General features: G+C 32.8%; 1 pseudogene; it reads right to left on the bottom strand.

The window, feature by feature from the left end:
• Positions 1-386: 386 nt before the first annotated feature.
• Positions 387-21,785, bottom strand: LOC123201680 (annotated as a pseudogene).
• Between the last annotated feature and the right edge of the window lie 268 nt (positions 21,786-22,053).

Genomic DNA, 22,053 nt, shown 5'->3' on the forward strand with positions numbered 1-22,053 from the left:
TGATGACAAGTGTTTTAATCTTAACATTTTCTTTTCCTTCAAAACTGTTTTGTCCTCAAGGGGATTTTTTAAACATATATATATATATATATATATATATATATATATATATATATATATATATATATATATTAAAAATTTTCTTTTCTTTCTATTTTTTTTGTCATTTTTTCTTTTAGGGCAAAGAACTATTTTCTACCTAAGTTTTAACTCAATCTCAAAATCATATTTATGGTAGTTGAAAAACTTAAAATTCTACTTATGATTCAATTGCTGTTAACTTTGAAAATTAATATTTTTCCCTCAAACATAGGGTTTTCATAATTTTCAAACTGTAGCTACCCTTAGAACTTTAAAAAATAGTAGTTTCACTTTACTATTGAGCTTCACTTTTCGGCATTTTTCCAACGCTCTCTTTCATCTGAGCCGACGATAAACACCGATGCAATGAAGAGATTTTCCATTTTATTCTAAATAGTTCAATAAGTTTGAGATATCCCATTTTAGGTCATGCGAGATATCAATATATACATTAAATGATACCAATATATACATTAAATGATACGAAGGGATGAGTGGCGTTACCTAGCCCATGTAACAACAAAAAGATGCTAAGATAATTGATGCTAAAATTCCGGCAACTGTTCCCTCAATGCTAACAGCCCCTTCTGTTCCCCGTGGAACCACTTTAAATGTTGTAACTAGATACCTGCTCATGATGCACTAACTTGGTCCATTAGAATTCAATATTGGGACATTGTGAAAGCAATATACTCAAACTAATCTTGCTTTCACAAAATGCCTTAACTGTACACCAATCTTAGCCCAACAGCTTAAAATGTTGATCCATTTGGGAATCTCTAAATCTGAGCCTATTTTCACCTCACCGGCAACAAGTTTTAAGTTACAATATAACATGACCCATGTATGGGTATGCAACCATATATGTTTGTACTTCTGTCTGTATATATAATTAATATAAATTCTGGTGCTATCCTTTAGCTTATTAATCATATTTTTGTTCATTGATATGGATTTACCTGTAGTTTTCCCAGCACTTCGAATGCTGTTAACACCTTTTCAATTAAACCCGATCAATTTCAATCCCTAGCCAGTCATTTATTTCCAAACACTTTTTCATCAAGTGAGCTGAAGAAAGTGCCACTCAGACCAAGCAGAACCATACTTAACGTTGTTTTGCCATATCCCTTCCCTATCTCACTTGAGACAGTATCACTCAACTTAGTACAAAAACTGGAAACAAATCCGAGCTGCCAAAGCCGATAAAATGCCTTTCCCCCTACTCCATATATTGAAAGAAATGCAAAGACACAACCAGCAGCACTGGAACTAACAACACTACCTGGACCTCTTTTTCCTTTCCTCTTTTCGGCAACCCCTTGTGCTTCCTTTTGATCCATTTTTAATTTCGTTGCTGCAGTACTCTGAGAGACATAAAAAGACCACTCAGCCCATGACATAAAGGCATGTAAAAGAGCAGAAACATGGCAATCCCTGCCAGTCAAACTTATAATTGGAAGAAAAAAGAACCATAAAATCTCTATAATTCCGATGCTTAAGCAGTGTTCTAAAATTTATGCTTCCCAATTTTCAACTTTCAGAAAGCCTATTACTCCTAAGACAGCAACTCATCGTCTAGTACCAGCAACAACATTCTTTCACAAAGTATATCAGCAGTCAAGTATTAAAGCCAATACATGTATATTTATTTACAATAAAACTATGTGTATCTATTTTTAGTACACAATTTGTATACACAGATTAGGTGTTATCATATGATTGGATGTTTCTTTATCATATAATAACACATATTTTAAAATTACCTAATTACATGATGATACAACATTGTGTACATAAATTATGTATAAAAATGAGTACATATAGTATTGCTCATTTACTTATGAACAATGGCATATTATAACTATTCTTATTTTTGTAACACTAGGGATATTTTTTTATATAATTTCTAGTGAATGAAATTCAAATCGAAGAGATTAAAACATACTAATAAAAGCTATCATAAAATATATAGTCAAGTACTAACTTCCCTCTGTAGTCAAAAACCAGAAGAACTGTGAAGAAGAGGCTCAGTCCAACGTTGTGTTTGAGGCCCAATTTCAGTCAAATGTGAAGCAGCCCAATATTCATGAATTCTAAATAAAAGTTCTCAAGACGGTGAGTTTTGGCTTAATATAAAATGCATACTTGAGAAGCTTCCAAGTACATGAAGATCAGAAAGCATCTTCAGCAGTTTTCTTTTATCTTCTACATTTTTTTCTTCTCTTTTCAGTTTTGATTCCAACTTGTTAAAGTGAGTTAATTTTGAATCAACGACCATGATGTAATTAGTTAGTTACTGCCAGCTTGGCATCTCAATTGTTGTATAAAAACCACAGACTGATTTATCAAAATGTAATGAAGATTTCTAAGGAATATTTAAAAACCTTATGTCCTGTGTACCCTAATTTCTTGTTAATATATAATGAGAAGATTGAATATTATATTACACAAAACCAATTGACTTGTGTTAAAATCTAATCTACACACTTGTATAACACTTACTTATATTGCATTTATTAGATGTGAGACTTTAATTTCCAACACTCTCGCTTAAGTACAACTACCTAGGCTGCCAGACCAGTCATTTGGCTCATCCGATTTTTGTTTGGGCACGTTGTCACTTGTATCCAGGAACAGTTTAGACTGTTAGATTTGTCGTTTGACTTTTACTCTAATACCATGTTGAAAATATGTATTGGACTTACAAGTGTGAAGATTGAAACTCATATTGTTAATTTGGCATTTTAGTTGTATAAAAACTACAAATTGGTTTATCAAAGTGTAATGAAGATTTCTGAGGAATATTCAAAAACTCTATGTTTTGTGTGCCCTAATTTCTTGTTCACAAGATTAGCCATCTTTTGATTCATTGAGTCCTTGTGTTTTTTAACACTCTCAAAATCTTTCATGGTATCAAAGCATATGACTCGTGTCTAATGACTTAAGATTCGAGATTGTTCACAACAGGGAGTCTGATGACTCCTAAATAGAGGTCGATTAGTGGAGAGTCTAGCAAAACAGCTTTAGTGAGCTTCAACATTTTTCCAATCTCAAGTCCACAAGCTACATCTCCAAAGTTAAGCAAGAACAATTATTGGTACTGGTGAGCTCAAACCTTTTACATAATAGGAGCCCATGTTTTGAGGAAGCATCTTACAGGTTTAGTCTTGTGCCTTGCCCTATTTATGCTTACTAGTTCTGATGTTGCTTTAAAAGATTCTAAATAACCAAACCTTAATTGCTTTGTTTGGAAATGGTTTGATGAATTATTGATGAGTTGGTTACTTGCGTCAATGTTAGAAGATATGTTTGGTATTATAGAAAATTGCCTGATTGCTAATGAAGTGTGGAATACCTTAGAGCAGTATTTTATGATTAAGTCTAAAGTAAAAGTTGCTAGTCTTAGGAGTACATTATAGAATTTTAAGAAAGGAAATCTTTTTGTGTAAAAGTATATTAGGAGAATTAAGGAAATGTATGATACTTTAGTCGCATATAGTCAAAAAATAACAAAAGACAAATTGATTAATTTTGTTATAAATGGCTTGAGACCAAAATTTGAGCCCATAATTGCCATTACTATGACCAATCTAGCTTCATCAAATGAGAAAGTTTGTTTAGCATATGTTAAGTTCGCAGAAGTATAAGCAAAGACTTAGTAAAATTCCCGTTTTTTCTTATGACTATAGGGGTATTACAACCAATCTAGTCAATAGAGGTATGATAAGAGGTGATATAAATGTATTGTATTCTAATTCCAACTTAGGACAAATTGTTGGTGTAGAGAGAAGTGGGCAGAAGCCATTCAGACCTATGGCAAATGACAATAACTCCTATACACAAGGTAAAAGGTAAAGGAAGATATTCTAACAACCCAAGGTTATTTGTCAATTGTGTGGGAAAGCTGGTCATATGACCCTACAATGTTATCATAAGTTTGATGTTACATTTTTAGGGCAAAGGGAAAGCCAAAAGAGCAATAATGACAACATGGTTAATGTTGCTTGTCTTGTTGTGTCTAGTCCAATTCCAATTGTCTTTGCATATTATTGTCCTTACTAGTCTTAACAACCATTAGTGTACTCTTAGTTTCAATCATCACAATTACAATAACCACAAGTGTATTCACAGTTTTAGCCACTATAGTTAGTATTACACAATCATCAAGGTAGAGATGAAGTGTCATAGAATCAACTAGTCCCTATTTCTAATCAAGCAATAGCCCACGTAGTATAGCAAACAAATGTGAAAGGTAGTACAACTTCTTGTATATCTGATTGTTCTTCCAAATCTTATTATGCATGTCCAAGTATTATAGAGGATTTGAGTTCGTATATGGACTCAAGAGCATCTGATCATGTCATCTCTAAGGTTGATCAACTGGCCATTAAAAAGGATTATGTGAGATCTCAACAGCTCCAAGTTAGGAATGGTGAGTGTTTAAAGATTTCTTATATTAGTTTTGTTTCTTTGCCTACATCATTTTATAATAAGTTTCTACATTTAAAAAAGGCCAAATGACTATTTCCCACCCAAGGTTTGATGTTTTCTCAAATGTCCCCCTTTTAACTATGGAAACACCAAACACCCACCTATGTCCGGTTAAATTTAACAGAATCCTAACGCATGAAAATTTTATCTCTTTTTGCCCCTTTAAACTTTAAAAACTAAAATCTTTCCTCAGCCTAAGTTTTAAAAAATGGTAGTTTCACCCTAGGGTTTGGTTTTGAAATTTTCGACGATCATTCCAGCTCCATTGTCGACGATCTCTCCCTCCCGAAGCACTTTCTCCTTCCAACGATCTGTTTCCTCCTATTTGCATTGTCGATCGATATCAGAGATGCCTTGGGAGATGAAGACGAAGCCATCTTCTTCGTTTGGGAAGATGGTCATCTTCCCAGAGGTCTTCTTCTGGGAAGACGACGACTTTGTCTTCATCTGGGAAGACGAAGAACTTCGTCTTTCCTGAAGAAGTTTTTCATCTCTCAAGGCATCTCTGACGTCGATCGATAATGCAAATAGGAGGAAACAGATCGTCGAAGGAGAGGGTGCTTTGGGAGGGAGAGACCATTGGCAATGGAGTTGGAACGATTGTCGGAGATTTCAAAACCAAACCCTAGGGTGAAACTATCATTTTTTAAAACTTAAGCTGTGAGAAAATTTTAGTTTTCAAAGTTTAGGAGGGCAAAAACAGATTATATTTTAGTTTATTTTTTAATATTATAGAGAAAATGACGATTTTACTCTTATTATCGTTAATTTTAACTACTCATGGGTGGGTGTTTGGTGTTTTCATAGTTAAATGGGGGACATTTGAGAAAACATCAAACCTTGGGTGGGAAATAGTCATTTGGCTTTTAAAAAACATACTATATGTACCAAAAATAACCAAAAACCTGTTAAGCATTTCCAAGTTTACTAAAGATAATGATATGGTTGTTGAATTCCTAAGTGACTTTTGCTTTGTGTAGGACAATGTTAGTGTGTGAAATTTCATATTTTTCGGCATCTAATTTCCTGGATTTGTGGTATTTAATTTATCAATTATTCGATTAATTGTTTGTTTTAGGAAATTGGGTATCTAAGAAAAGATACGAAATAAAAAGAATTTAAAGTTGTCAAGTATCAAGATGGAAAGACGACGAAATACATAGGAGATGACTGATTGTGAAAAAGAGAGAATCTCGCTATTTATTGAGAAATTAACAGTTAGAGACTTAATTGACAATTGGAGGAAATTCAAGGCCTTTGGATGATATTTGGCATAAAATTTTTTTTCTTAATGACTGAAGTAAACTTGGCACTATAAAAGGGAAAACTACTTCGTATTTTAGGGATCTGCTTAGCATCCTTTTTTTTCAAAAATAAACATAGTCGTAGCCCTTGACTGGTTCTTCTTCAATTAGCATAGAATTTTTTATTTTAATTTTCTATGAAGCCATGAACATGAAAATGAGTGGCTAACTCTTTTCTTTAGTTGAGTAATCAAGATCATGGTTCTACGACGATTGTGAGATCTCTTTTACCTGTTCTTTTGTTTTAAATATTTAATTTATTCCTGATTTTATTTATTGTTGTCTTGTTCAATTAAATATGAGACGTCTTATTTACTTTGGATTAAAAATAACTTTACTAGATTAAATTATTGAATTCGTAATTGTTTGATGATTTAATCATAAGTGGCTAACTAGCATGCTTGGTGAAGTAGAATCGCCACTGTATGTTAGTGGAATAGGTTAATCTAATTTAAACAAAAATAGCGTCTATGTTTTGTTGATTAGAATTGGTGGCTTTTCTAATTTTTAATTCTATTTTCAATTTAAATTCTAAGATTGTATCTATAACTAATTGAAAAACAAAAGAAGTAATTAAAGAATGTTTCTTAATTACCGACACCCAAGGAAAAACAGAACAACAAGTGTCTTGATATTTCATAACTGGTTTATTTAAAAGGAAAGATTAATCTTTTTATCAATGATCAATTGAATTGAACCATACCTGAATTACTTGGCCAGAACTCACCTTATTATTGTTTCAATCTAATTTTCTGATTGCTTTGATTATTTAATTCTGAATTAATTTATTTTTGTTTATTTGGTAGGATTAGAAACAACAAAATCCCCCTTACTTTATTTTGTTAGATTTAAGATAAATAGTCCAATTTCTGTAGATATGACTCTATTTGCCCTATTTACAAGTTTTTATTGAGAGAGTAGAAAATTTTATTTTTGGTGGATTCGACACCCATCAAACAAGGCCATTAGGATTGTGCTACTTTAAGGAGTGTTTAAAGATGGGTTGTATAGTTTTAAGTGCTTTTTGTTCTTGTGTCCAACCATTATCTTACAAAGCCTAACCTATCTTCTTAATGTTTGGCAATGAAAGCACCAGAAGTGTCAAGGCTATTGTTTATAATAAAAATAGTTTCTTAGCAAACAAATTTGATACTGATATATGACCTTAGAAACTTGGACATCCATATGAGAAAGCCATGAGAATTGTTTTTAAACAGTTGAATGTGAATGGTAATTTTCAGAATATTTCCTTTTGTAAAGATTGCCACTATGGTAAGCACCATCAAAGGCACTTTCTCATCTCTCAGTCTAGGGCTAAGAAAGCCCTAGAGTTAGTACACAATGATGTATGGGGTTCAACACTTGTCGTGTCAAGAGAGGGTTTTAGATATTATGCCATTTTGTTGATGATCATACTAGGTACACATGGTTATTTCCTTTAAAATCAAATGTTGAGGTTGCAGCTGTGTTTAAATTCTTTCATAAGGTAGTAGAAAGACAACTTGAAACCAAACTTAAAACAATGCAAATTGACTTGGTAGGGAGTATAGAAGTATTACCTTATTTTCAAGAACATAGGATAGAATATAGAATGTTTTGCCTTTATACACACCAACAACATGGGAGAGTCAAGTGTGAGCATAGATATATAGTACAGATAAGTTTGGTTTTATTGTCACAAGCCTGTATGCCATTGAAATTTTAGTGGGAGACCTTTCAAACTTTTGTTTACTTGATCAACAGACTGCCTTCAGCTACCCTATTGAATAAAAACCCTTATTACCTTATGTTTCATAAGCAGCTAGATTATTTGTACTTGAAACCTATTGGTTGTGCATGCTTTCCTTTTTGAGACCTTATAATCAACAAAAATTTGGCTTTCACACTAAAAAATGTGTGTTTCTAGGCTACAACTTGAAACACAAAAGATATAAATGCCTTAGTAGTTAGTCCTGGCCACGGGCCGGTTTGGCCCGTGAACCGGACCGAAACCGGCCCGGCTAAACCCGGAACCGGAACCGACAGACTCGGAACCGGCAGTGAACCGGAACCGAAACCGTGGCTCTACGGTTCGGTTCCGGTTCACATAAATTGAAACCGTGGAACCGCCGGTTCACACCGGTTTATGAACCGGCGGTTTACTGTGCTGAACCGAAAAAAATTTGAAAATTTTTTGAAATTTTTTTAATTTTTTTTTGAATTTTATTTAAAAAGGCAACGGTTCCCTGCGCAGGGAACCGTTGCCTTTTGAAGAAAATTTGCAGGGGACCGTTGGTCCCCTGCAATTTTCAGTGAAGTTGCAGGGGACCGTTGGTCCCCTGCAATTTTTTGAAATTTCAATTTACCCCCCTATTTCTAATTTTTTTCAAAAATTTTTTTTTCTATATATACCCCTTTAAATTCTATTCTCTCAAATCTCAATCTCTCTACTCTCTCACTCAATCCTTCAAACTCTCATTCTCATTCTTTAAACTCTTAATATTCTCTCAATCTTTCAATTCAATTAAATTTTCTTAAATTTAATTAAATTCTTTCTTATTTTTTTATTAATTTCAATTTCAATTTTTTTTATACAATTCATAATTAATTATAGAATTTATTTCTATAATTAATTTTATTTATTATTATTTTATTATCTTTTATAATTAATCATATAATTTATTTATATAATTAATTTTATTTATTATCAAAAAATGGCAAGTAGTGGAAATTCTTCCGGTTCACGAAGATTTGGTCAATATTCACATATATCAAATGTGAATGAAAATCAATTTATAGATGATTTTCATTCACAAGAAAGTGAAAACCAATATGAAGAGGTGGAGCAACAACAACAACATCAACAACAAATGGAGATGGAACAACAATCTCAAAAAATTCCTACATCCGATATTTTCAAAATTCATTTCAAGAAAATGCAAAAGGAAGATGGTAATTTTGATGTTGCTTGCAATTATTGTAGGCGAATTTACAAATTCAAACAAGGAGGTGGATACGGAACATTCAAAAGGCACTTGGAGTCAAAACATCCGGAAAAAATGGGACAAAGCCGAGGTCAAACACAAATAACCGGGTATGGTTCTTCTACACACAAATCTTTATTTATGTATAGTGATAATAAAAGTAAAGAAGAATTTGCAAAAATGGTAGCAATAGATCATTTAGCATTTAGTTTTGGTGAAAATTTAGGTTTTAATAATTATTGTAAAACTGCATTAAATCCTGCATATAAAACTATTCCAAGAAATACATTAAAAAGAACATTATTTAGTTTATATAAAAAACAAAAAAAAGAGTTAATTCAATTTTTTACAAATTTTAATGGACGTGTATCTCTATGTAGTGATATTTGGAGTGACCATTGACAAGTTCACTCTTATATGGGTATAACTTGTCATTGGATAGATGATGATTTTCTATTACAAAAAAGAATTTTATCATTTAGGATGTTTGATGAACGACATACGGCTGATAATATTTATAAAATAATTAAAGGAATATTAGAAGAATATAAATTACTTTATAAAATTTTTTCAATTTCATTTGATAATGCACGTTCAAATACTGCCTCAATAAATAAATTAATTGAAATTTGCAGACCTAATTTAGGTGGTAGATTTTTTCATATTAGATGTGCATGTCATGTGTTAAATTTATGTGTACAAGATGGTTTAGAATGTCTTAATAATTTTATTAGTCCAATAAAAATAGCAATTTCATATTTATGGACACATCCCCAAATTATGAAAGAATGGGGTAAATTTTGTAAACAACATAATAAAAGACCAAAAAGATTTCCTAAAGATGTGCCGACTCGTTGGAATTCAACATATGAATTACTCAACGAGTCATTTGATTATAAGGATTTATTATGCTCATTTATTTCACAAAATGTGCCACAAATTATATTATATCCCCAACATTGGGATATTTGTTCAAAAATTTTAAATGTATTAAGAAATTTTAATAATGCAACATATACTTTAAGTGGGGTTTATTATCCCACTTCTCATTTATTTTTAAATGAAGCTGTTAATATTATTGGAGCTTTACAAGAAGCCGAACAAGATATTCTTTTACAAGAAGCTGTTTCTTTAATGAAAACAAAATGGTTAAATTACTATAAAATAATTCCAGAACTTTTTCTTGTTGCATGTTTTTTTGATCCTAGATTTAAATTAGATGGTGTCACAGATTATTTGACATTATATTATGAATGTTTGCAATTAGATGAAGTTAATATTCCATTAACTATAACTAATATTATGAATTTAATTAAAGAAATTTATGCTGAATATGCATTAATTTATGGTGGTTCTTCTTCCTCTCTACCACCTATTGCCCCATCATCAACCCAAAATATGAGTTATGGTGATCGTATTATGATGCAAAGGGGCAAAAGACCAAGAGGAACATTAGGCTCCACCTCGGAGCTTGATATTTATTTAACTACTATTTTTGAGTTTGGTGACAGCAATATAGGTAAAGACTTTCCAGTTTTAGAATGGTGGAGTCGACACGCATCAACTTTTCCAATATTGACAGCTATTGCTAAACAAGTTCTAGCAGCACCGGTATCAACTGTCGCAGTAGAACAAGCTTTTAGTCAAGGGGGTAATATATTGGATGAGAGACGATCAAGTTTGGCTCCCGAATCTATTGAAGCTCAAGTATGCATGGACGATTGGACAAGAGCCGAATTACGACAACAAGAAATAAAAGTAGACTTCAATGAAGAATCGCTTGATTTAACTACAGATAGTTCGATGACGACGGGAAATAATACTCAAGATAGTGGAGGTGAATGATAAGGTAAGGGGGTACTGCCAGCTATTAGATATGCAAAGGTAAGAGAACTACGTAGGCTTTGATTCTTCTAAACCCCAAGAAGATACGTAGGAAGCTTAATTGAAAAATTAAGTCCAAGCCTTTCTTTTAAATTTCAATTATTGTAATTAATAATTTAAAAATTAAATCAAGATCATGTATTAGAATTGATGGTTCAATATCGGTTTCGAATCGAAACCGTCGGTTCCGAATCAAAACCGTCGGTTTCGAACCGAAACCGTCGGTTCCGAACCGGGGCCATGAACCGGAACCGACGGTTTCGAACCGTGGACGAACCGTCCTGTTACGGTTTCGGTTCAGGGTCCTTATATTTTCGAACCGTGAACCGGCGGTTCCGAACCGAAACCGGTGGTTCATGAACCGTGGCCAGGTCTATTAGTAGTGATGAAAGATTATATATCTCAACCTCTATAAAGTTTAATGAAAGGGAATATCCATTTAAGTCTGATCAAACCTTTAAAAATCAATTTGAATCTAGTTAAGTTCTTTCTCTTCAGTGTCATCCTATGGGATATTCCAACCATTACAGTTTCATAATAAAAACACCAATCATGCAGTCTCTGAAATGAGTACTCCTAAGTCTAACATTCCTAACTCACTGACTCCTAAGCCTACAATTGTCACTTAAAAGGACTTTGCAACCACAGTACAACCTAATACAACCATTGAACCTTACAAAACTCCCTGTATCACTGAACATCACAAAACCAGCCCTATTGAACCTATTGTACCATCTGATTAATACTTGAAAATGAATCAACCTTTACATACCCAACTACCCAAACATAATTCTCTTTGCATATCTTTATCATTAGACACTCACACTTCACTGCAGGAAGTTGTTGATCTTCCACATGCTCTTAATATGGCTACTGACAAATCTGTTGGAAAATTATGCATCCTATGCTACCTAAGGCTAAAACAAGACATCTACCACCATCTAGAAAGTTTTTCCTTTGTTATTGAATCTATTATTAGAGAGCCTACTAGCACAACAAAGGCTTTAAGTCATCCAGATTGGTATAAAGCAATGCAAGTGGAATATGAAGCCTTAATGAAAAATTTTACTTGGGAATTGATTCCTTCTAAGGCTGATCAACACCCAGTAGTGCATAAATGGGTGTATAAAGTAAAACTCAATGCAGATGGGACCTTTCAGAAGTTAAAAGCTAGATTAATGGCTAAGGGATTTCAACAAACCCTAGGCATAGACTTCTTTGATACTTTTAGTCCAGTAGTCAAGACTGTCACTATAAGAATTACTCTAACTTTAGCAATTTCCTTTAGCTAGTCAGTGCATCAAGTAGATATCAATAATGCATTTTTGAGTGGAGACTTGTAGGAGAAGGTATACATGAGTCAATCGCAAGATTTTGTCAATATAGAAAAACCACAATTTGTATGCAAGCTCAAAAAGACACTTTATGGGTTGAAACAAGCTCTTAGGTTGGGGTGTGTATGGTTTCGTTTGGTGTAGTCTGAGAGATTTTTCAAACCAAACTGAAAAAATGGATTGAAAATTTTTTAGACTAAACTAAACCATTTTAGGTTTCAAGCCAAACTAAAAAGATATATTTTGGTTTTGTTTGAATTACAGTTTGAACCTTAATTATTAGTAGATTTTATGATATAACACAATGCAGATAGAAAACGATACATATCATAAGTTGTATCGAATTAATACGATACAATGAATGTATTATATAATACAATACGTATCCTATGATATGATACATATTTCTTATACGAATTGATACCCTTTTTTTAGAAAATAAATCTATTAGAGGTGTATATGAAAAATTTTATAATATTAAAGGTATTTGTGATATTTTTCAAAATAATGACCTCTCAATTATAATATTTTATCAGTAATTTATTATTTTAATTTTTAGAAGGTGTATCATGTAATATGATACATAATATGGTAAATTGAGTTTTTGATATATTATATGATACACAAGTAAACTATTATACTTTGAAAATTTTAAAATCATTTATATATATATAATTTAATAAAATTAGTTGAATTATAGTTTTCTGAAACATAATATACACATATAAAATAAATATAAAATATATATACAATATATATGTACAAAAAATAACAAAATAAATATGAAAAACAAATTGTACACCTAATTATTTGTTAGAAAATTTTGTCAAACATAATTTTATATATATATATATATATATATATAAATACAATTTACGGTTTTGTTTAGTTTGAAAATTGCTCAAACCACAAGCTGAATTGAAAAAAAAAACGGTTTGAAAATTTTCAACTCAAACTAAACTATTTTATAAACTAAACTATAATTTTTAAACGGTTTAGTTTAGCTTTACAATTTGAATTGAATTATGCACAACCTTATTCCTAGGGTCTGGTATGATAAGTTAAAAAGTACATTGATTAGTAGGGGTTTCACCAATACCATGTTTGATTCTAGTTTATTCGTTCCAGTAGAAAGAAAAGTTACAGTGCATATGTTGATCTATGCGGATGACATTCTCATCACTAGACCTGAAGATTATATACAAAATCTAATTAAAGACTTGAATAGTCAGTTTTCATTGAAGGACTTGGGAAAGCTCAATTTCCTTTTAGGAATAGAAGCTCATAGAAGCAATGGAGGATTACATCTATACCAAGCAAAGCACGCAGAAGAGTTGTTGATAAAAACTAGGATGCAAGATACTAGACCTTGTAAGAGTCCAGTGGCTACATGTACTAAGCTATTTATGGGTGATAGTGAAGCATATGGAGATCCAAAGCTGTACAGAAGCACAATTGGTGCTTTACAGTACCTCACCCTTACAAGACTAGACTTATCTTATGTGGTGAACAAGTTAAGTCAGTTTCTTAAGGAACCATCTGAGTTGCAATGGTAGACTTGCAAGAGAGTTCCAAGACACATTCAGGGGACTAGGTTCTTTGGTGTTTTGATTAAACCAGTTTCTGTTTTTACTATTAAGTCTTATACTGATGTAGATTAGACTGGTAGACCAAAAGACAGAAGATCAACAAGTGGATTTAGTGTGTTCTTTGGTTCAAATCTATTCAATGGGCTTCCAAAAAGCAAAAGGTAGTAGCATTATCATCGACTAAGGCTATGTTAATGTTTTATTTTATCGAGTTTGAATATTAATCAGAGTTTTAGATCGATTTTCAGTCAAGAATTTGCACAAGAATCATATAATAAACCATACACAAGTCAACACACCAATATTTACTTGGTTCGGGTTCAAAAGATTAGAACCTTACATCCAAGGCAGAGGAATTCTCTAGCAATCCACTAATTTGTAAGAAAAATAGTACAACTTACAGATTCAGAAGCTGATCTAGCATTACAGACACAAACGGAAACGAATCCAACCTTTCGATTTGAATCCTTCCTAAACCCGAGCACCACAACGACCTTGTACACTGACTTAAGTGTTTAGACAACTAGATCTAAGCAAAAATAGTGGACTGATGCAGTTCTTGTAAACCTAGCAGAGAAGAATGAAATAATCCAGAAGAGAAAAAATATTTCACAAAGGCTGCCTTTTTCCTTTTCAAAGAAATAGCCACGTAAAGCCTTTTTCTCTTCACTTCAATTTACTCTAGAACCAACTAATGGTTATAAACCATTAGTTAAAGCATTAAATCCAGCAAGGACAAAACTACCCCTGGATAATAACTATAACCCAAACTTTGCTCAAACTTTGCTCCTTATTTACAAGACTGCCATTAGTTTATGTCATAGACTTAACAAAACTCCACCTTGACAAAAACTAATATATCTAAGACTCCTCTGTAGACCACAACACATTTACATTGAACAAATTTTGAGCAAATTCAAGGCATCCTTAAACTTACTCAATGGCACAGGCTTTGTTAAGATGTCAGCTGGATTAACATCTGTTGATATTTTCTTCACATTAACTTTACTAGCAACCAACACATCTCTGATGAAATGCAACCTTACGTCAATGTGTTTAGTCCTCTCATGAAATGCAGAATTTTTGGACAAGTGAATAACACTCTGTGAATCACTGAAGACTTCTGGAACATCAATATTCAACCCCAATTCAGAAATAATTCCCTTCAGCCATAGTGCTTCTTTAACTGCTTCAGTTAATGCTATATATTCAGCCTCAGTTGTTGAAAGTGCCACAATGTGTTGCAAATTACACTTCCAGCTTACAACATTTCCACCAAAGGTGAAAACATAACTAGTGAGGGATCTCCCTTTGTCAAGATCAGCTGTAAAATCTGAATCACAAAATCCTTAATAACCATTTTGTTGCATTCCAATGTTCTTTACTTGGATTACTCATAAATCTGCTAACAAGACTAATTGCATATGCTATATCAGGTCTAGTACCTATCATTGCATACATTAGACTTCCTACCACATTAGAATATGGTATATTCTTCATGAAATCAAATTCATCAGAAGACAAAAATTTAGCAGATTTTAATTTAAAATGAGCACCCATAGGAACATTCACACACTTTGCATTGATCATATAATATAGTTCAAGTACTTTTCTAATATAAGTAGATTGAGATAAAGTCAAACATCTTTTCAATCTATTTTTACTTATATCCATACCAAGTATTCTCTTTACAGGACCCAAGTCCTTCATTTCAAATTCAGAATTCAGCATACATTTCAAATCAAGTAAAGCATTCATATCCTTAGAAGCTATATGCATGTCATCCACATAAATCAGCAAATACACAAAATTGCCATTTTCAATTTTCTTAAAATAAACACAGTGATCATAACTGCTTCTAGAAAATCCAATTGAAAGAACAAAATCATCAAATCTTTTGTACCATTGTCTAGGTGACTGTTTAAGACCATACAAAGATTTATGAAGTAAACAAACCTTATTTTCATTAGCAGGTTTCACAAACCCTTCAGGTTGTTCCATGTATATTTGTTCTTCTAATTTTCCATGCAAAAAGGCAGTAGTAACATCCATTTGTTCTAATTCTAAATCAAACAAAACAACAGTAGATTACATTAGTCTAATAGATGTATGCTTTACCACATGAGAGAATACCTCATTATAATGAATGCCTTCTCTTTGTGAGAAGCCTTTAGCAACAACTTTTTCTTTAAATCTTGCTTGTTCAACACTAGGTATACCAGGTTTTCTTTTGAAAACCCACTTACATCCAATTACCTTTTTACCTTTGGGTCTATCTACAAGTGACCATGTGTGATTTTTCTGTAGAGAAGCCATCTCAATCTCCATAGCTTTCATCCAATCATCCCTAGAAGGTAGTCTAATTTCCCTTCTAACCCTATCTCTAGCAAGTTGATAATTGGACAAATTAAGACTACTTTCAGATTGAGAACTTTCTTCTTGACTCGGTAGTGGTGGTTGCTGATTCAAGTCTGAGATTTCGTACTTTGAAGCACGAATTTCATCCAAACCCAATTCAGGTCCACCACTAGACTTTTGAGACTGCCTATGTAAGCTAGACTATGGTGTCTCCACCTCAATTTGAACCTGTCCTGATTGAGTACTAACAAACAAGTCTTTATAAAATTTTGATTCATTAAAGACTACATCTCTACTTATCACACATTTTTTATCATCAATCAACCACAATTTATAGCCTTTTGTACCTGTAGAATAACCTAAAAAAACAGCTTTTAAAGCCCTAGGATTTAATTTTCCCTGATTTACATGAACATATGCAAGACATCCAAAGAGTTTCAAATGGCTTAATGATGGTGGTTTTTTATTCCAAAGTTTCATAGGTGTATTAAAATTCAATGTAGATGAAGGTGATCTATTAATCAAGTAACATGCAGTGGCAACTGCCTCTGCCCAAAATCTTTTGCTTAAACCTAAATCTACCATTATACACCTAACTTTATTCATAATGGTTCTATTCATTCTTTCAGCTAACCCATTTTGTTGAGGTGTTTTAGTACATGTTCTATGCCTAAATATTCCTGCTTTCTTACAAAAATCTGAAAAAGGTTTATTACAAAATTCCAATCCATTATCTGTTCTTAAAACCTTTATTTTTTTGTTAGTTTGATTCTCAACAAGTGTTTTCCATTCTTTAAAACAATCAAAGGCTTGATCCTTATGTTTTAAAAAATACACCCATACCCTTCTAGAGTAATCATCAATAAAAGTTATAAAGTAATGAGAATTAGCCAAAGAATTAGAGATCTGTGGAGATCCCCACAAATCAGAGTGTATATACTCTAAAACATCCTTAGTTCTTTGAGTAGCAGAGGCAAATTTAAGTTTATGTGACTTACCCAAAACACAATTTTCACAGAAATCCAAATTACCAATCTTATCAAGATTAATCAATTTCTGTTTACAAAGTTCATGCAATCCAGCAACACTTATATGTCCAAGTCTTTTATGCCACAAAACAGTTTCATCAGATTTAGGATTTAAATTCATAGAATCTGACACAATAGAACCTTCCAAGATATACAACCCCTGATTTAATTTCCCTTTCATAACCACTAATGACCCTCTCATTACCTTAAGAACACCATTTTCAGATTTAAAAGCATATCCATTTGAATCTAAAGTACCTAAAGAGATTAAATTTCTTCTTAGATTAGGCACTAACCTCACATTTTCAAGAATTTTAATGGAACCATCATGCATTTTAAATTTGACACTACCAACAACAATAACATCACATGACTCATCATTTCCCATGAATACTTTACCTCTATTCAAGTATTTAATGTCAGTTAGCCAATCTTTCCTAGATGTTATGTGAAAAGTGCAGCCTGAATCCATAACCCATTCCTCACTAAGCATTCTCTCTGTTAATGTAAGAACCTCAGCACTCTCATACCCTTCTAGGAAATTTACTGTGTCATGGTTTTCATAATTGTTATTATTATTATAAAATTTCTTTTTCTCTGGGCAATTCTTCTTAAAATGACCCTCTTTATGACACTGCCAACAAGTTTTCTTACTTTTAGATTTGGATCTAGAGGTTTTCCTATTTTTCATATTATTTCTCTTTTTAGTCCTACCTCTAACCTGAAGCCCTTCATTGATTGCCTTCCTTTCAAATTTAATTTCTAAATCTTTTGATTTTAAGGCACCTAATACATCATCTAAAGACAAAGACTCCCTACCATATTTTATTGCAGCTTTAACATCTTTAAAAGAATCAGGTAAAGAGTTCAAGATGATTATTGCTTGGTTTTCATCAGATATCTTCTCTTCTATATTAGCCAAACTAATGACAATTTTATTAAATTCATCCAGATTATCATCAAGAGATTTATTAGAATCCATTCTGAAACCAAACAATTGTTCCTTTAGGTAGATTTTATTAGTTAGAGACTTAGTCATATACAGTGACTCTAATTTCAACCAAATCTTTGCAGCAGTATTTTCATTATCAACCTGTCTTAAGACATTATTAGATAAATGCAAGATAAGAAGACTATATGCAGTTTCTAAAATTTCAGATTTCATATCAGGGTCCATATTTTCAGGGAGAGCAGATTCACCACCCAATGCCTTAGCACATTTTTGATGAACAAGAACATCATGCATTTTCTTTCTCCACATATTAAAATCACCTTTCCCATCAAATCTCTCAACATCAATTTTTGTTTGACCCATTGTTAATCAAGTATTTACTAATCCAGTTCTTTACAAACCACAATAACAGAAAGAGATCAAAGCAAGCTATTTATTTATTTTATTTCTTTAAGCCATAGTGACAAAATATCTAAATAATGAACAATATAGTCACAATCGGCAAACAGAGAACAAATAGCAAGCAAAAATAATTTCAGCTCTTTTAAAACAACAATATCAGAATGTAAAGAACAACAAGATAAACAAATCTTGAACCAAGAAACACTCCAAACAATTTTTCTCAAACAAGAATAACAATATTCAACTCAAAAGTGCTCTGATATCACTTGTTAATGTTTTATTTTACCGAGTTTGAATATTAATCAGAGTTTCGGATCGATTTTCAGTCAAAAATTTGCACAAGAATCATATGATAAACCATACACAAGTCAACACACCAATATTTACTTGGTTCGGGTTCAAAAGATTAGAACCCTACATCCAAGGCAGAGGAATCCTCTAGCAAATCCACTAATTTGTAAGAAAAATAGTACAACTTACAGATTCAGAAGCCGATCTAGCATTACAGACACAAACAGAAATGAATCCAACCTTCCGACTCGAATCCTTCCTAAACCCGAGCACCACAGTGACCTTGTATACTGACTCAAGTGTTTAGACAGCTAGATCTAAGCAAAAATAGTGGACTGATGCAGTTCTTGTAAACCTAGCAGAGCAGAATGAAATAATCCAGAAGAGAAAAAATATTTCACAAAGGCTGCCTTTTTCCTTTTCAAAGAAATAGCCATGTAAAACCTTTTTCTCTTCACTTCAATTTTCTCTAGAACCAACTAATGGTTATAAACCATTAGTTAAAGCATTAAACCCAGCAAGGACAAAACTACCCCTGGATAATAACTATAGCCCAAACTTTGCTCAAACTTTGCTCCTTATTTACAAGACTGCCATTAGTTTATGTCACAGACTTAACAGGCTGAGTATAGAGTTGTGAGTCATGCTTCAACAGAGATTGTTTGGATCAAGAGTTTGCTGTCAGAACTGAGGGTTGATAGCTTTTTTATCCCCATAATCTAGCGTGATAATATGAGTGCAGGAGCCTTAGCCTCAAACTTTGTCTTCCATAACAGAACCAGGCATATAGAGATATATATGCATTTTGTGAGAGAGCAGGTGACTGTAAAAAAGTTGAAGGTGCAATATGTTCCCATAGAGCATCAGGGGGCTGACATTTTGATGAAACCTCTACCTATAGCCAGGTTTGAGTTGCTAAGATCAAAACTAAATATGGTGGAATGGAAGAAACTATCTAAGAAGAGTGAAATAGTTGAAGAGAGATTTTCAAACCTTAATGTGTATAGTTCTGAAGTAATTTGGAACATGTGCTGATAGGAGGTTGCAAGGATTTATGGAATGGTGGTTTATGAGAATTACTGTGAGTTCTATAAACATGATGGCTTTGTGGTCATTGTGTAAAATTGGCTTAGCTGTTTTCTTTTGATCACAGGCAAAGTTGGTAGGAGTTTAGTTCCAGGGACGAATTACAGGAAAGGTTGATTAAAATGACAAAAGTTAAAACTAGAAATCACAGTTTCAGAGAAGGTTTTTGATCTAGGGAGGATTGGTTCAGTAAAGCAAGTACTGTTTCAGCCAAGCAAGTCTAATGTTGCTTATAGCAACATTGACTTGAGGAAGGGTACGAAGTAGAGGCTCAGTCCAACGTTGTGTTTGAGGCCCAATTTCAGTCAATTGTGAAGCAGCCCAATATGCATGAATTCTAAACAGAAGTTCTCAAGACAGTGAGTTTTGGCTTCATACAAAACGCATCAGATTGGAAGAGAAAAGCGTACTTGAGAAGCTTCCAAGTACATGAAGTTCAGAAATCATCTTCAGCAGTTCTCTTTTATCTTCTACATTTCTTTCTTCTGTTTTCAGTTTTGATCTCAACTTGTTAAAGTGAGTTAGTTTTGAATCAACGGCCATGATGTAATTAGTTATCACCCTCAAAATCTTTCAAGAACATACAAGTGTATACATACGTTTAAACTTACGATAACGAAAATGTAGCTACAAGAAAAAAATCCAGAGGGTCTAAAAGTGTGCCACGTAAGAGTGCCGAGGAAGAACGCTGTGGCAATTCCTGAAGTAGACAAACCAGAAAGCAAAATCGGAAAGCCTAAGATGAAGATCACGATGTTACTGAGCAAAGCAGACTGCGACGTGGAAGCATCTGATTGCATCAAGCTCATGGCCTCCGATACCACGCTCCCTGTATCGATGGAACAGCACGGCTGTCCGAGTTGACAACATTTTATTGTGATTTAAGTTGTAATTAAAGTTAGTGTTTTTGCAGTTGAGAAGAGTGAATTTGGATTTGTGGAATTTCTGGAGAAAATTCGAATGTCAGAACAGTACAGAAGGAACCGGAGGAGATTTGATGACATTTTTTTGTTTGATTATAGAATTCATGAGAGTCAAGCCTGACGAGAAATGAGATTGGTTTCAGATTCCGGGGTTTGGAGGTTTGACTTTGTCACGGGTTGCGTTCAAAATTCCCGGTTTAATTTGTTTAAGAGATCTCTTTAGGTGAAATTTAATTCAAAATCATTCAATTACATAATGATATATATTAAATGTATATTTAAAATAGATATATATATTTTTCTTGATGTCTTTATTATGATAGATTCGATCAAGGTGGAGTCTGAACAAGGTCAAATTTAAAATTGGTTCAAGTTTAGTTCAAGATTAATAAGTTGAGACTCGAATTTAACTCAAAAATAATTTAACCTTATATTTAATCTAAATCAACTCAAATTTGAATGTTCGGATTGGCTTTGAATATTTTTTTATAACGAAGAATCCCACCTAAACAGTTTACTCTGATTTAATTCATTTCATTCAAGAGTAAATTTAAACTCAAATAACTTAGATTGAATCTAAATTATCTTTTTAATCCCTCAACTCTTTCTATCAAATGACATTCATCTTTTTGCATTCCATGTACACCAATCATTTTCATTCTACAACTTCTTTGTTATAATGACAATTAATTCCCCTTCTTATGAATTTAATTTACCATCAAACATTTGATATCACAAAGTTTTTGGGAGTCCTTTATATCATGAATAAATAAGAAAAATATCACTTTTTTTTTCTTATGTTCTTTACTTGTGTATCTTCTTCTTATATTCTTTATATTTCATTGATAAATACATCCATAGGTTAGGTTAGGCCATAACATGACTTATTTTTGCGCAGCCCCTTAGGCTCATGGATTGTGTCAAGCTAATACCGGCAAATTTGTAAATTATAGCTTGTCGAAAAGCAAAATCCAGAAAACAACAATAGCCCCCTAAGTTGTGCCTTTGTAGGCTTTTTTGCAAGACCATGTAAAATTAATTATTTATATATTTTTTAATTTTTTTAATTTTTATGGGTTGGCCTACAGGCCTTTCCCATAGGCACCCTGCATGGTTCGTCTTAATAATGGGTCTTGACATAATCCATAATTTTGTGGGTCAAACGTACTATCGTCCTCGTTCAAAGCGTCTACAAATGAAGCATAGCCTCCTCGTGCTCGTGACCTCCTTGGCCAAATAGATCGAAATCTCTTAACCTTATTCTTGCTTATGAGAAGTCTTTTTCCTCCGATGCCCTGGCGTTGCTGTGGAAGGGTCAATTCTCATTTTGACTAGAACAAATCCTACTATTTTAAACGTAAGATTTA

Source organism: Mangifera indica, chromosome 18 (genome assembly GCF_011075055.1).
Source record: "Mangifera indica cultivar Alphonso chromosome 18, CATAS_Mindica_2.1, whole genome shotgun sequence".
NCBI lineage: Eukaryota > Viridiplantae > Streptophyta > Magnoliopsida > Sapindales > Anacardiaceae > Mangifera > Mangifera indica.